The sequence below is a fragment of the Melanostigma gelatinosum genome (genome assembly GCF_949748355.1).
Source record: "Melanostigma gelatinosum genome assembly, chromosome: 19".
In the NCBI taxonomy this organism is placed as follows: Eukaryota; Metazoa; Chordata; class Actinopteri; order Perciformes; family Zoarcidae; genus Melanostigma; species Melanostigma gelatinosum.
Genome location: NC_136652.1, coordinates 3,038,002 through 3,054,190, shown reverse-complemented (window position 1 = coordinate 3,054,190; position 16,189 = coordinate 3,038,002). Strand labels below are relative to the sequence as shown.

General features: G+C 43.3%; 1 protein-coding gene across 6 annotated transcripts in view; it reads right to left on the bottom strand.

The window, feature by feature from the left end:
* The window catches only part of fam49a (family with sequence similarity 49 member A), a 40,837-nt gene extending 27,968 nt beyond the window's left edge, over positions 1 to 12,869 (bottom strand). For 4 of the 6 annotated variants that reach the window (XM_079290499.1, XM_079290501.1, XM_079290498.1 and 1 more), the window contains exon 1: positions 12,746 to 12,869. The gene's annotated coding sequence lies outside the window, so the exon portion shown is untranslated. The remainder of the gene's footprint in view (positions 1 to 12,745) is intronic. The other 2 variants (XM_079290503.1, XM_079290500.1) reach the window with 2 other exon arrangements.
* Positions 12,870 to 16,189: the final 3,320 nt, after the last annotated feature.

Below are 16,189 nucleotides of genomic sequence, written 5' to 3'. Positions count from 1 at the left end.
TGTGTCAAACAGACTTGCACCTCCTCATACATCCATCCATGACACAGACAGAGAGCGATGTGACCTGGTCCCTATCCTGAGCAGTTATTGGCTGAGGGCTTCACACCCACCGCCCAAAGGCCGACACCAAGACACCAGAGTCAGAGGGAAAGAGAAAAGCCAGACAGAGGGACACTGACACCAACCTGTTGTGGCTCATGAGGGAGGATTGACAGGAATTATGTTTGTAGGAAAAAGCTGCATCTTATAAAATACAGGAAGAATAACAGAATCACACTATTTTATTTATGCAAGGGACCACATGATTTATGATCATCCTATTGAAGATAGTTTGTTTTTCACACAAAAAAAAAAAAGGTTTACAATAAAATATGTCCCAATTATAATCAAAATATTGTTTAACAAAATGTAAGATAAATGTATGTTTTGTGCCATTTTAACGGTTTAAAGCATATTCTGATGATTACATGGATTATATATCAATTATTTTCACCACAATAATGGTGACATGACTATTAAGGTCAAATTTAATAAGGCGAGTCAACTTCCTGTCCTGTATCTTGTTGCACATATTTCAAACGGCCATGCTTATAAACCATTGAACCTGGAACCCGATGACACAGAACAGACATCTCAGTGTTGTTGGTGTGGAGGAACGAAGAGCTGCCAGTCACAGATGAAGAGATTTATAAAAGGCTCGTGGTGCTGGTCGAACACAGTAAAGCCCAGACGGAGGAAAAGGACCACCAGCCAAATGCTTCTACATTTTGGCTGAGTCTGGGAGTTTGTCAACTAGCTACTTTGGCGATGAACCAGATATGGAGATCTTGAAATGCCAATGTAGCTCAGGATCCAGTGAAAAGGCACAGTGCTAAGGGAATGAAGCAGATACCGGATCCAGCTCACAAGATAAGTTATGTAGAGACTGGATTTGAGTTCAACGCTTTCCACAACAGATTCCAAGTCTCAGGAAAACGGAGAAAGCTTTATTGCAGCTAGTTTGAAGCAACTAGCAATCGCCACAACTGACTGTGATAGGCCCAGACATCTGTCAATCAAGCAAACATCTCCCCTCTCCTTATTAGGGGTGTAAAGGTAGACATACTGGCCATGAACTGTTTGGACTTTCTGTGGTATGCCTTATTAAACAGAGTAATTACAAATGAATGCAAAATTAATGGGGATGCATTACAGTATAATAAGCATCTGATTAAGTTGTTACAAATGTTTTTACGGTTATTCCTCCACAGCTTATTTTGGACTTGCAGTTGTGACAAATTGCAGCTTTTTGTCTTTTTCACTCAAACTGTAGAACTTTCACACCGATCAGATGTTTGTTGAAAACTGTCAGCTTGTCATCAGCAGCTGATCGATCAGTGCATCTCTAATGTTTTCTACCATTGGAGGTGCACAACCATACTTTAGAGAGCACAGTGCGTTAACTTCTATTCAAGTTTGTTTTTTGATCATAATTCCATGTTTGAGTCTTCTGCCTTGAACATTGCAGCGTGAATTATGGCCCAAAACAAAGAAAAAGATCTTTGTGCCAGAAACACATTGAACTGTGACTCCAAAAAGTGATGCAAGTATTGAACCCTGCCGTTAATCCCTATATTTGGGTTTTCACATTGATGCTTGACTGGACGTCTGACTCAAAAAAGCGTAATAATAACTCAGTTCAACAGATCCTTGGTCACTGTGTGTGTTCATGTGTGATTAGGTTACAGCTAAACGAGTGAACGTGTTCTCGGTCTAAAATGTCTGTGCACCAAGCCAGCACTTCTGATGTCTGTAAAGTCAACCAGTTTCCTCTGAGAGGGACTTTGTATAAACCAAAGGAAACCAAAATCAACACCAATGACCCAAAATAACTTGTGTTTGGGAATCTCTAGGAAAATGACTGGCAAGCACAAACCAATTGTTTAACTAGTGTGCCTCTCACTGCCAGTGTTTTCATACACACTGCTTCTGTTTTCACTAGGTTTTTGGTCTCGTTGGTGAGCATTTACACCCTCAAATACATGAATAAAGTTGGTACTGAGTCTCTACACAAATGAGCCCTTACCTCCAACAGACTGAAGATCTACTCATGTGCTGCAAAACGTTTTTTATCTTAAAACAATCATGAAAGACGTATCAAGTGATGATTAGGGAGGATGGGAATCACCGATTTTACCATAACGTCAATTTCATAACCATAGGAATTGATATGAAGCCATCTATTATGTCCTGACTCCTGTGAAAAGGATTCTTGTTCAAAGGAGATGTTTTCACAGCAATATAAAATAGAGATGAATTATGACCCGTGTAACTTTATAACACCAGCTCGAAGCAGCTGACAACATATCATTAAAACTACTACTGACAAGATTTAGTTTATTATATCAGAAATATTCAGTTTAATAATCAAATTTCCTGATTATCAATCCTGAAATGAAGATGCGACGATTATGTCAAAATATTAAGAACTAGGTATATTTCGTGATCAAATCCCAATATCGTTGACCAAATACCTCAATATCGATGTTGGGAAGATATTGTAGGGTTGACTATTGGTGCTTTTACTAAATATTTACACTGAGATTTTTTGATAGATAATCATCGGTAATGTGGATATAATGACTAAGTGGGTAAAATAATAGAGCCGCTATAGATCCGTCTGATGAGTGAATAAAATAACATCACTTTACTGTAATGCAGCCTTTAAAACCAGGAAAAGACAACACGTTTGCCATATTATGATGTCCAAAATCAATATCTAGACTCGCATCACGATATCGATATAATATTGCCCAACCCTAGTCAGTAGAATTAATTAACTGTTATTAAAATAGATAACTTATTATTGCAGAATAAGTAGAGCTTGGCACTTAAGCAGCCAGGACTATGGATTCAATTATCCTGGGAAAACAAACTAAAGATGTATGCACATATGAAACCAGGTTGCACTTCAGAGTGAAGGGATCACCAAGTGGCATATGGTCAAGCTCTGCTCAAGTTAAGCCCAAACACTACAGGCCACTCAAAAACAAACACACCAGGCAGCCACTTTCAAAGAAAACAAAATTGGCCTCGGCCTCCTGCATCCATTTTTAAAACCCTTGTGCCGTTTTGACTGGCCAATAAAACAGGCCTTCAAATGGGGTTAGGGGAGCTGCCTCAGGCTGCCTTCGCTGGAGCAAATGTGACAGCAGGGCGTGTTGGAGAGGGGGGGGGGGGGGGGGGGGGGGTTGAGCTCAGCTCCAGGGGAGGTTGGCTGAGTTTTGCCCCAATATGGACATGGGCTGGGGGGCGGGAGGGTGGTCTGGGTGGAGAAGGGGAAACCTGCCACCACAATGGCAGCCTTGCTTCCCTCTGCTGCATCACTGACACTCTTTACCCTTCCCTCTTACAGTCTACTTCACATATCAGCACAGGAGTCCACTGTTCTGGTCCACTGGCCGCGCTCTAAGCGCTCTACGCACACTAAGAACTCCTTCGCCGTTAGGACTCGTACACCAAGCACAGCTCATTTTTAAGTAGTTTGCTCTCTGAAATGCTGAAACCAGAGCATATCAACAGTCACACAGCACTGAGTCCAGTCTGTTCAGCTGCTGGCTCCGCGTGCCCTCTGGTGCAGTTAGCTGGGCCGGCTGCCTCGCTTTACACTTGCTCATTTACAGACTCACCACTATCCCTCCGCCACATCTGGCCCATGGTGGAGGGAGAGAGAGCGGGATGCCGATAATGGCAACAGGGGGAGGGGTCAGGGGACGTAGTAAACAACTCAGAGAGCTTCTGTCAATGCTGAGAAAGAGAGGGTGGGATGGAGAGAGACGGACTGTCGAGAACAATACAAGGGGAAAAGAAATCAAGGCGAAATGCAAGTAGGAAAGTTAAGGAGGGCGTTTGGTATTTGAGGAGGAGGCAGTCTTGCTGCTAGCAGCCACTGCTACGTAGAGTGGGACTCCGGGCGGAGGAATTCCTCCTACGTCTCTGCTCAATGCCACTTCTGTTCTGCCAAGCCCTGCATGTCCACAGCACAGCAGATACAAAGGGAACCATGTCTGCGTGGGACCGAGTCTTGTGTGGAACTAGTGTTGCCGAGTGTTTGTGCGAGAGCATCAAGCAATCTCGACCACTAGCTGGGTGGACTAACAACTGTTGGCTAACAGAAGCCACCGTGACCCTGGTAGCAAAAGGACCCGAACTAATATACTCAGACAGATGTGCTACTGCCATAAATATTACCGAATATGATCCAATCAACAAAGTCTGACTTTTTTGCAGATAAATGAAGTCTGCTTTGATGTATTTAGAAGAAAGGTAATTTAATAACTGCAATTATTCAAAGGTGGATACATTCCTGCATTGGAAGGAGGTGAACTAGTCACTGAGCCTAACTCAGAGACACAACACCTCATAAAACCATTCATTGGTCTTTTTATATTTCAAGTTTATCAAACTAAGAAAGCAAGACAGCTAATTAACAAATGTCCTAAAATGTTGAACTATTCCTTTGATAGCCTGTTCAAGCTAAGTGAATCAATGAATTAATTTACCTGCATTTTCATTATCAGCATGATTAATACTGAGTACTCATTGTTTTCTTGTCTGGATATCATAGAAGTAGAGTAGCTTAATATCATCAATATTGTGATATTTGATTTTGCAATTATTGTCGAGCATTAAAGTGAACACCTTTAATGAGGTGTGGTTCCGTTAGTACGGTTTGTTTGGGTTGCTGTAAAAAGCTGTTCCTCAAGGATCCTCAAGGAGACCAAACAACCGAACCGAGTGGGCCTAAAAGAGTGTCACGGTGCGGTTCAAACACGGTTAGCAAACTAACTAACCACAGCATTTTATGATAGTGGATTTGTGATTTAAGCATCTTTTCAAAAGTTTAACTACGAATAAATCCATCTTCTGTTCGTGATATCTGTTCAGGAAGCAGTCTATTGATCTGTGGGCTATAGGGCCATGTAGTATATGACCTATGTATACAAAGCAACATGGGGTTTTTCTTTGATTAATAGGTCAAAAGATGGCTGCAATCCCACAGTAAAACATCACGTGTGTTAGGGGTGGGAATCTCTTTTTTCTGTAGTAAAAAGGCAGAAGTCAGCATGTTCCGAGTCATATACAAGCTGCACTTACTCACTAATAAATAATAAAGACTTCTCTTCAAACAAATCCCCCTGTTACAGGCAATGAGCATTCAGCTCTGGTACAAAAATAACACTTTCTGGAACATGTGGTGAAACTATACATACAGTGATAAAGAGTGGTGACACATGTCACACAGAGCGTGTTACCATCCTTTCCTCATTGATTCCATGACGTTAGCTTTGGTTTGGTTGTAGAGTAGTGCTGTGTCCGTATGAACGTCGTCGTAAATGTTGCATCTCAGTTCCAAAGTGTGCAACATAGAGCAAAAGCTCAGATTCTCAATGACTCAGTAGGGGTGCAAATCCTACACGATCACTGTGATTTACTTCGTCCTCTCTGAGTCAGGCGGAAGAAGAAGCTAAATGCTTCCTTACCTTAGCTTCTAAGCCAGGGGGTGTCAGTCAGGTCGCATCCATATTCAGCAGCTCGAGCTCAGCCACCCTCACCAAAACTCTGCCAGTATTTAGCCCAGCTTAGAAAGTTAACAAGACAAACGTATTACGTCTGCTGCGTTTTGGGGCAGCCCAGTGTCACAGAATTGTTACTGGCAATCATAATGCCGATTGTTGAATTTCGTGTATCGAGTCATAATCTTTCAAGAGAGAATCGCGATGCATCTAAGAATGCTTACAATCTTTTATTTCTTCATCAGCTCTCAATGACACCAAAGACTATAAACATACACATCAGAAACAGCTGCATAAACCTCTGTCAGTCACTGGAATTCAATTTCCCTGCCGAAGCAATATGACAACAGACAAAAATTAACGAGTCACCTGTCAGTCTGAATAACTTCATGAAAAACTCTTCTTGGTTCGTCTGTAAGAAGTGAGTGTGAAGAGGAACCGGACTAGAACTAAAATGCAACAATGTATCTGGACCAAATGAAGCCAGCTACAGGTGTGAACCGGAGAAAGGGGATACTCGAAGCTGACATGTTGTTCACAGCTCAGAGAAATGCTCTCCAGGTCATTTCTGCAAAAACAGGCTATACCAACTCAGAGTGGGGCGTAGGGGTGTTCCTTGTGAAAGCAGACCTATTTATGGCATTCTGGCTCAGTGCTAATCACTTCACATTGGTCGAGTAGACGCTACTTGACCTTTACAGGCCATGCCTTTGGTTTCTGTCATCAGACAAGTCTGTTGGCTTGACCGAAGCCAAGATCAAGTGCACTCGCTCAGTGAGTCATGCAACATATCAGGGCCTCCTTACACTGCTTTACTTCGTTACCTTTGCTCCGAGTCTGCATGCTGTAGATTACGTTAAAGTCTAGTTCAACACACTCGTTTACACATCGTACAAAGCACAAGCAGCACACACAATGAGAGAATAGGAACTCTGACTACTGACAGTGTGAACCTTTGCCAAATGTGACTTATTTCAGGAACAACTGAAGATTTATATCTTAACATCATGCATAGTTATGTTGTAGTTTCACCACGTATGCAACACCCTCTGCACATCCAAATAATGATGTAGTCAAATTTTCAGGACTAAAAATCAGCATTAATCATCACAATGCCAGCACACAGTGATTAGGATGAGAGGTGAGCCACACACACACACACACACACACACACACACACACACACACACACACACACACACACACACACACACACACACACACACACACACACACACACACACACACACACACACACACACACACACACACACACACACACACACACACACACACACACACACACACACACAGTCAGTGCCCAGCCCTGAGCACACTGCTGTTTGTTTTGTTCACTCCACTGGTTTTCTGTGTCACTAAAGCAAGACGGCTGTCCTCTTAAACATCCTGATATTTCTGCTCTCACAGACTTGCCCTGTCATGAACAATAAACAGCTGTAAATCTCTGGATTCCTGCACCTGCTGAGATCAGTGAGAGTGCTGCTGAATTGAAAAAAAAAAAAAAATGAAAAGCCAGTCAGAGGCAGAGGCCAAGATCCTTCTGCCAGCTGTGGAGATGCAAAACAACAGGTGGCACACAGTCAGCTCTCCGATCTCTGTCGAGGTTAAATATCGTGTTTTATACATTCAGCTACTGGTGCACTATTGAGCTGTGCAATCAACCGAGGCTGTCGGTGACCCACCTGACCAGTCTTAAGACAAGGACCTCGTCTTGTCTCGTAATTAATATCTACGCTTGACAAAATTGTATGAAAGAGCACAAAGTTCTTCATACATCTAGCCTCTTCATTTTGCTCTCTACGTGCACCAGATTGATGCATTTAACTTTAAAATGATTTTAGTTACTTCTAAATGCTTGATGCTCCAAAAGTCAATGAATAATTGTGCCAAATAAACGTTATCTCAATATCAACCAACATATTTGTGATTAGGATTTCTGCCATAATTGAGCTGCCCTAGTGCACTCCTCGAATGCACATTAGTATCAAAGATGTTTTTACATTCCAACTAAATGTGGCGGTAGCATCGTGCCAGAGAAAGAGAAGTGGCTTGCAGGTAATTTCACTTCATAAACCATAAAGCGTGACAGCAGAAGTGCGACAACATTGACCGTTTGTTAAAAGGTAGTCAACTCTGAAAACAGAAATATGAGCAACGTTTCTGATTGGTAGTGCCTGTGCAGCATAAATATGATTACTAAGTGATGGTTGACAAAGAGTGAAAGGGGGAGGGGGGGGGGGCTAATTCAATCTGTGGATCTCTTCGTCCTGTCGTTTTTAACTTTCAAACTGTTTGGTACAGCAAGACGTTTTCCAATTTCCCAGTGGCCTAGAAAGCATGATGCTCTGGGCATTTGTGCATAAACAAACCAAAGCAAAGAAGCCGCTTGATCAAAGTAGTTTGAAATGGATGGGACAGATGGTGTGCATGTTAAATGACCCAGTCGCACCACCATTTAGGTTTCACAAACAACAGGTTACTTATCTGAGAAGATGCAGCATGAGCCCTTACAAGGCAAATAAGAATGAAAGTGATAAAACAAGGAGAACAGGGACTTCCATATTCAAAGCAGCTACTGTAAAATGTATAAATCTTGAAAAAAAACTACCTTAAACATTGCCACACGTGTTTTAACAGAGGATTTGAATCCCTCTTATTTAGTTAACAAAAGAAAACCACTTCCTATAATAGAACAAGTTTAAATGATTTCTGTGGAGAGTCTATGTCCTTACACGAGCAAACATTACCACAAACCAAAGAAAGCATAGTAACAGCAATACTGGAGCACTTGAGGGTAATAAACTGAACAGGACTGGAGTAGCCAGTGAGAGCACAGTGAAACAGCACAGACGTACAGAGAACTGTTGTCCCGCTGACAGGATGCGAGTGTAGAAAGTGAAACGTGAGCGGGAAGTGTACGGGGTCATAAAGCAGCACAGTTCCACACACACTTATTCTCACAGGCGGACTGACAGACAGATGGAGAAGCAGACAGACGGGTAGTTTTGAGGCGAAACAGGAACTCGGAGCAGACAGAGATTGATTTGGTGCTGTACTGTGTAATACACTTTAAGCTTTTAAGAGATAAGCTGTTCTAACAGCTGAGATTTAATAATCTTGCTTTGGCAAATTGTGAGACTGAAAAGGCTCCTTGTGTAAGTGGGTACACAATTACAGCTAAAGTAATAGCCCTGAGTCGTTGGCTGTTTTTCACAAAAAGTATTCAAATGTCCCATTAAGCCATGACAGTGGGGCAGTGTGCCATGATGCCGAGGTCGAGAACCTGATCAATGGAATTCAGCCAGTCGTTTTTTTTATTACTGTGAAATGTCTTAAAAATGTCCTATTATGGATAGTGATTACTAGCCATAAAGCCCCCCCCCCCCCCCCCCCCCCCACACAATTTCTTTCTTAAGTTGCATTCACACCAACATTTTATATGCATATAGTAAAGCCAATGAAGCCGATTCTGATTTAAGGGTACTTGTATTGGTACTGGCATCGTAGTTTGTTAAACGACACCCAGACATATTGATGTGCATAGTTTAGTTAACTCATTCATCAGGATAATCTCACTGAGCACCAATACTGCTTTCCAGAGTCCTGGGTCCATATTACAAATAAACAATAAATAAAAACAAAGAGCGTGTCATAACAAGTGCATCCATTGTTATTAGTACACCCCAGCATAGGTCCAACCCACTTTGGCCCTCTTGACTGACATGAAATGCCCTCATATGGTTGTAGCGATAATATGTTGGGAGAATAAATCATTTCATTCCCTTCATTTTTCAAACTCCTTTTCTTCTCTGTCTTCTCGTTACTGTCTACAGTTTAACTCCACCCCCCCCCCCCCCCCACACACACACACACACACAGTTAGCTGAGCATCTGAGGCTCCAGAGCCAGTGAGAAGTCTGTTGTGTGTTCTGTTCCAGCCCAGATGGCAGCATTGGCTGAGTCAGCAGTGGCTGGTGGTCCACACTAAACTGGATGATTAGTCGTTGACAACAGGAGAGGAGCCGAGCACTAAGAGCTAATAGCAGAGGGACTTCGTAGCCAGTTTGTGCCGTCTGAATGGAATTATGATTCAAATAAGTGGAATGAGAGCTTCTCCTGAAAGCCATGAACTAACAAATGAACAAAGTCAAGATGATTGAGGCCTCACATATTTCATTTTAGTCACTGTAGTTGAGGCCGTGACTTTGCCGTACCTGTAAACGGTTGCCTGACTTGTTTTTGCTTAAAGATAACGGTTGTTACTTTCTAATTGTTTTCTCTTGATACAACAGAGACTTTGTCATTCAGTTGAATGAACACAGGGGGAGGAACTATAATCTGACACATATAAACAAATGTATGATCCAATTTGCCAGAGACAGCCTTGCCGTGCTGCTGGATAACCTCAGTTGGCAACAAAAGAGAAATAATGATATAAAATGGATTCACACTGCTTGTTCAGCTGAAACCTAAAGTCAGATATTAGACTTGGCACAATGTGCAGTGCTGGAAGGAAATCCTTTGGAAATTCTCATATAGTGTCACAAAGCAGCTTGTGATTCATAGTTGGACCCTAACAAACAAAAACTGCTGCTGCAAGCATTTGGAGTTTGAGCACAGCCTAAGTGTGAATATCACATTACCTTTATCTGGCTTGGTGAGACGTTGAAGCAGCAGCTGGATGCCTGTGTGATATGACTATAATGCAGTCACCATGATTCAATCATCAGAAGGGTAGCATTGAAGCCAGCTAGCTAACCATGTTACGAGTAGGTAGGTACTGTGTTTCTTTGATTGTCACAAGGCCCATTCACCAAAAGTGATGTATTAAATGCATTCATGTGTAGTTTTGTTTTTGGTATGACATCGACACATATTTTGGTTCTGTTTCGATTAGGGTGGAGGTTGCAGTGGTAAAACTTTACAGCTTTACACCCGTGCCTTATAGTGATCAAAATAATAATGCTAAACATCTTCTTGTCAATGGTTTATATGTTCCTTTCATCATGTGTATTCTGCAGAAGTTGTGGCAGCCTAGCAGTACTTAATAGAAACACTGCGATGCAACACAAAGACTTTCCCCTGTGCTTGCCTCAGGCAACCTGTAATGCAAAAACCACAATGTGAAAAAATGCCAGCGTTTGAGAGGGTGTGTGATGTCATATCCTGTTTTTCTGTCACAGACGCAAACACTGAGCGGCGAGAGAACAAAACTACAAGACATTAAACTGCAATCCAACAGCTACTGCTCTGCCAGAGCAATGGTCGAGCAGAGTTTCAGCCACACACACACACACAAACACACGCTGCATTCAGCCTCTGCCAAGACCCATTTGTAAAGTGTGACATGTCTTTGCTCTTTTCAGTGTTCTCTCATTTGCTGCACCTCATCGCTTTAGCGCAGCATCGGACACCTTTACATGGTTCACACGCGCCACGCAAAACCCAACATAAACTGATTAGTCAGTTCACATTAGCCGTACACCTGTAACAAAGGATTATCAGGTGATTACAGTAATCCCTGCCAAACCCAGTCCGCTAGGACACGTTTACACGTGTTTGTGCCAAATGATATGTGATCGCTGCTTATAGTCGACTTGGAATTTTTCTTCTTTTCGGGCTATACGAAGCTCTACGTACCCCAATGTGTCTCCACAGTGTTTAAGTGAATACTGAGGTGCACAGCTAGACTAGGCCATGCAAAGAACATGCAAAGCAATTCAAATTCCTCAATAAGAGATCAGGTTCATCCACAACAGCCATTGTCCAGTATGTTTAAGTCACACAATTCAAGCAGCATTCCAGAAATGCTGCAAGCACGGGCTGGCATTACCGACCGAGACCACACACACACACACACACACACACACACACTTGTTGAGGAGTGCAGCTGTCGCTGTATGTCCTCTCTAACAAAAGAGCGCCATTTCAGTGCATTAAGAGCGACAATAAAGCACATTCCTCAGAACCACCAACATTTGGTGTCTCAAGCTGACGTTAAATGTAAAACTGGCAACAAATATGTTACTAATTGTAAGTCCTGACACTTTCCAAGACCCCCAACATTAGATAGGTAACTGGTTCGAACACATTGGTTTGCCGTGTTTAAGACCAATGTGGACTCGGTTTTGAGAAAATCCTTAGTCATGACTGATTTCTTAAAGAATCAATACCAACAACTATGTAACTGTATCCCCCTCCATCACATACTGGATTTTGCTGGGTAACGTTACCACCACTCCTCAGCACTGCAGTGACTCATAATACTGAGCCGAATGAACCATGACCAATGATGTGTTGCTGTTATTGGATAGAATGACGTATGTACTCCAATAATATCCCATGGGGCAAAAAAAGTCACTCATTGACTCATGTTAAGAAAAGAGAAATAAACAGCTGCTGCTGTCGGGCATCTACAACCGATAACATAAAAACAGTCACTACACCAGGATAAAAGATCTCTTATATTGGTAAAACACGATAAGAAAATCTCACATTACAAGAGCAGAAGGGAAACTCATATTTTGTTACAAACACCTGCCAGTAAGTGAACAGCACCTCGATGTCAGTTTGTGGTTGACACTAGTCTACAAAGTTGTTTGAACACGGTGATAGCGGATGGAAACAGTTGTTAAATTGTTATAACTTGAAGCAAACCGGGGTCTCAAAGTATTTCACTTCACCCACCCACTCGTCCATTCATTCAAGCGATTGAGGGTGGAAATAAAGCAATAACCACATCATTATGGTAACTGAAAACGGGGAAACTCAAATGTGGCTCCAATTCGGCTGCTACTTACAAGCTAAGTCTGCTGGCTAGCCAGTCCGCCTGTTAGCTGGGGCACTGCCGTCCAGCAAAGAACATATCCTGAATGAAATAGTCAGACAGACTAAATAGGGCACACGTAGTGCTAAATACAAGTCTGCACGCGCTTGCACAACGTTTAATACCACCACGTAACTAATTGCAGCGCCCAAAAGCGGCTAGTTTTAGCTAGCAAGCCTAGCAAGGCTAGCAAGTCCTCCCCCGGCATCTCTTCCCATGTGAGCTCGTTTGACAGTCACTGATTTGACGGGGATACACAACTTGGCACAACACCAGGTGAAGTAAATACCAACTCCAACGTCCACGAAACACGAATAAAAGTTGGTTTAACACAAACACGTACCTGTATGTCTCTTGGGTTAGTACTTTTGAGGATGTAATGTTGGTCTCAGCTGTACTTTCACCGACCTTGGCAGCTCTGTGTCCCCAGCAGCGACAGCCAACAACAGTCAGCGCATACCCCTCCCTCTGCCACCAGACAAACGAAGGAAGAAAGGGGTCGACATTCAAGCCCCGCCTATCCACATTTGTAATTGGTCAATATTAGCGACAGTGCAAAATGAGCCAATTAAATCCACAATTGTTTTCCCTTCTTTTGCGCAATACTAATGCAGCAAATGATTTCTTATCTGCAGTGCGTTGCAAAGATTTAATGTCTTCAACTTCAAACCGATATTGAAGCTTATGATGAAAACACTTCATGTTTATGAAACTGTATCGATTGTAATGTTCCAGTGCTTTAATTTCCAGAATATCCTTATTCTTTTGAGGATTGTAACACGTGTGCTTTAGGTCCATATAGTTATAATACTTTACCACCTTTAATGCTATTTACAAATTGTACTTTCTTTATGGATTCCTGATAGTTGCATTTCAATCTTACCCCTGCCAGTGTTTCATGTATCAAGTATGTTTAATATTATATAAATCTAGGAAATAAGTGAAGAGGTGAAATGATTAGTTTATTAGATAATGTGTCAGTCTACAGATAATAATACCAGCTTCTCAAATGTGAGGATCTTTGTTTTTGCTTTTCTTTGTCATACATGATAGTAAGCTATTCATGTTATCCAACCGAAATGCTTTTCTTTTGACCTCCTAACATTCACAACAGGGTCAGGGGTTCAGATAGAAAACTGGAGCACATCACAGTAAACGTCCTGCTTGTAACGGCTTAAGATTGACGGATGAAGTCAAATGCATGTTTGAACATTAGTGGGGAGCTTTCATACTGGGCTGCAATGCAAAGCAACAGGAACACACACACACATGCACAAACACACACCCACACACACACACACACGCACTCAGAGCCTTCAAGAATGTCAAGGCTCTACAGTGAAAACATACAGTTTTTTCAGTGCAAGGCCTCATGTAGTCCGCTGATGTTATTTCTGTGCGTGTTGCCACACCAGGTTGCCACGATGCATGCTGGAGCCTTGAGTCTGTGTGAAGGGTTTGGAGCTCATTGTTGTCAGCAGTGCGGTCCAAGGTATGTGCAGGGTAAACACACCTCCACGGGAACTATAAGGGCCAGTTAGGTCAGATGATGGGGGTCAGAGTACACCCACGTCTTCCACCACCACAACCACCGGTTGTCATGGAGTTAAGTTTCCTTTACGCAGACACCCACACACAGCAAGTTTATTACTCTGTCCTGAAGTTATGCTACAAATTATAATCATGTCAGTTATGAAACCACACATTAATCTTATGCTGAAACAGGTTAGTGAAAGTGAACACTGAAACTATCACTGCGTGTTTCAGTACTGTAGTTCCCAAGGGAGGAAACATTACAGAGTTACAACTATGTTAAATACAGTGATAGAAAAAAAACAGAAAGGTGTGGGATGAGGAAGACATTTTTACTATCCTGTCTGTCCAACAGGTCAACTTAGGGCATGGGATACCTGTAAGTGCATATAGTTTACTGAAGGTTTTGGTCCAGTTGTTGAAGGCACGGTTGGTGCTTTGGAAAATCTCAGCTGAAGAGTCGACCAATGATCTGCCTGCTGCCAGACTGAACAGCACAATGAGTCAAATGCATTCTTTGGGAATTATTAGTCTGTCACACATCATGTCAAAATACTGATAGCCATGCAGATTGTCCAACTGTGTAAAATTGTTCAAAAGTGACACCTGGTGGCGATTGCTTGTAATGATGCCATACCTATATGCAGTAATGAACAAAAGAAAGATTACTGTTACCGTCTAAAACGAAAGTTACGAATGTAACTACGGTTCTATGAATCCTGGATGACCGCCAGAGGCAGTGCTTAACACTGGATGTATTCCGTCTCGCGCATGCGCAGGTCGAATATTTATATCAACAAAGTCACTCGTGACCTCAGGTGACTCCCGTCGTCTATAAGTTCCGGTGTCATCCTGAGTTCAGTCCTTTTTTTCTTCTCGCTACGCAGGTTGACTACCATGGTAGTCGAAAAAATATATATTTTGTCTACGAGCAAGATATGTTAAAGTTTGTCGCGGTAGCCTTGTGACCACCGGTCGGGGTTGCGGATCTTCGCCCTCCAAAGGCTGCGACAAGCGGTCCCTCTTGGGAGGGAACGGCGTCGGCGCCGTACGGACCATCGAGCCCCAGTCTGGGTCTGGCGGACCCAAATGGGCAGCAATCGGTGAGATCGACTGACATTGTTGAAACCATTGTTCGTTGTTGTTCCTCGGTTTGCAGAGCGTTCCGCTCTAGCTAATCGAGTGGCGGTCTAACGTGAGCGTTGAGTACGCTGTCGGGCCGCCCTTCACAGTAAACATAAGCGGCCGGATCAGGAGCGTTCGCCGGCTTATTAGACTGAGCTGATACTCGGGGGTGTCTAAGCTAAATACTCTGATTGTGTCCATTGATTGTTGTGAGAACATTACGGCCATATCAGTTAGCGGATATCACAGTTAGCGGAGTGCCCTCGCTCAGGCTAACTGGTAGCACACCAGGAGTTCCAGCAACTATCTATCGTATCTACTATTATCTGCAGCAACTATCCTAGTGAAGAGAGTGTCCTCGCTCCCCTCTCACTAGAGGGACTGTGTTATTTACCTATTTCCACAGTGGCAGAGTGCTCTTGCTCATGCTAACTGGTGGGAGACCAATATCTACAGCAATTATCCAAGTGAGGAGTGTCCTCGCTCCCCTCTTGCTAGAAGGACTGTTCTCCTGACCTGTTTTCACAGTGGCAGAGTGCTCTCGCTCAGGCTAACTGGTGGGACACCAATATCTACAGCAATTATCCAAGTGAAGAGTGTCCTCGCTCCCCTCTCGCTAGAAGGACTGCTCTCCTGACCTGTTTTCACAGTGGCAGAGTGCTCTCGCTCAGGCTAACTGGTGGGACACCAATATCGGCAGCAACTATCTGAGTTAAGAGAGTGTCCTCGCTCCCCTCTCACTGACTGTCCCCGGCCGCTCTCAAACATTCAGCAGAGCATCCGCTCAGACTGGCCTAGAGAGTCGGCCATGTTTGACTTTCCCGGCTGTAGGACCTGTATGGCTCCTCTGCAGCCTGATGATGGCCATGACCTCTGCCCCGCTTGCCTTGGCATCGAGCATCTGAGGGAGGGCCTCTCTGAGAACCCATGCATGAACTGTGGCATCATGCCTCGAGCAGTAAGGACTGCTAGGCTCGCCGAGGCGGAACACCTGACTGGTATGGTCGACCTCCCCCTGTCGGGTCAGTTGAATCCAGCCCTACCTACCCGTTCCAAGCGCAGGGCCACAGAAACTGCAGGGGCTCCCTCCAAGAGGGCTAAACCCAGCGGGCTGTCTTCTAGAGTGGAT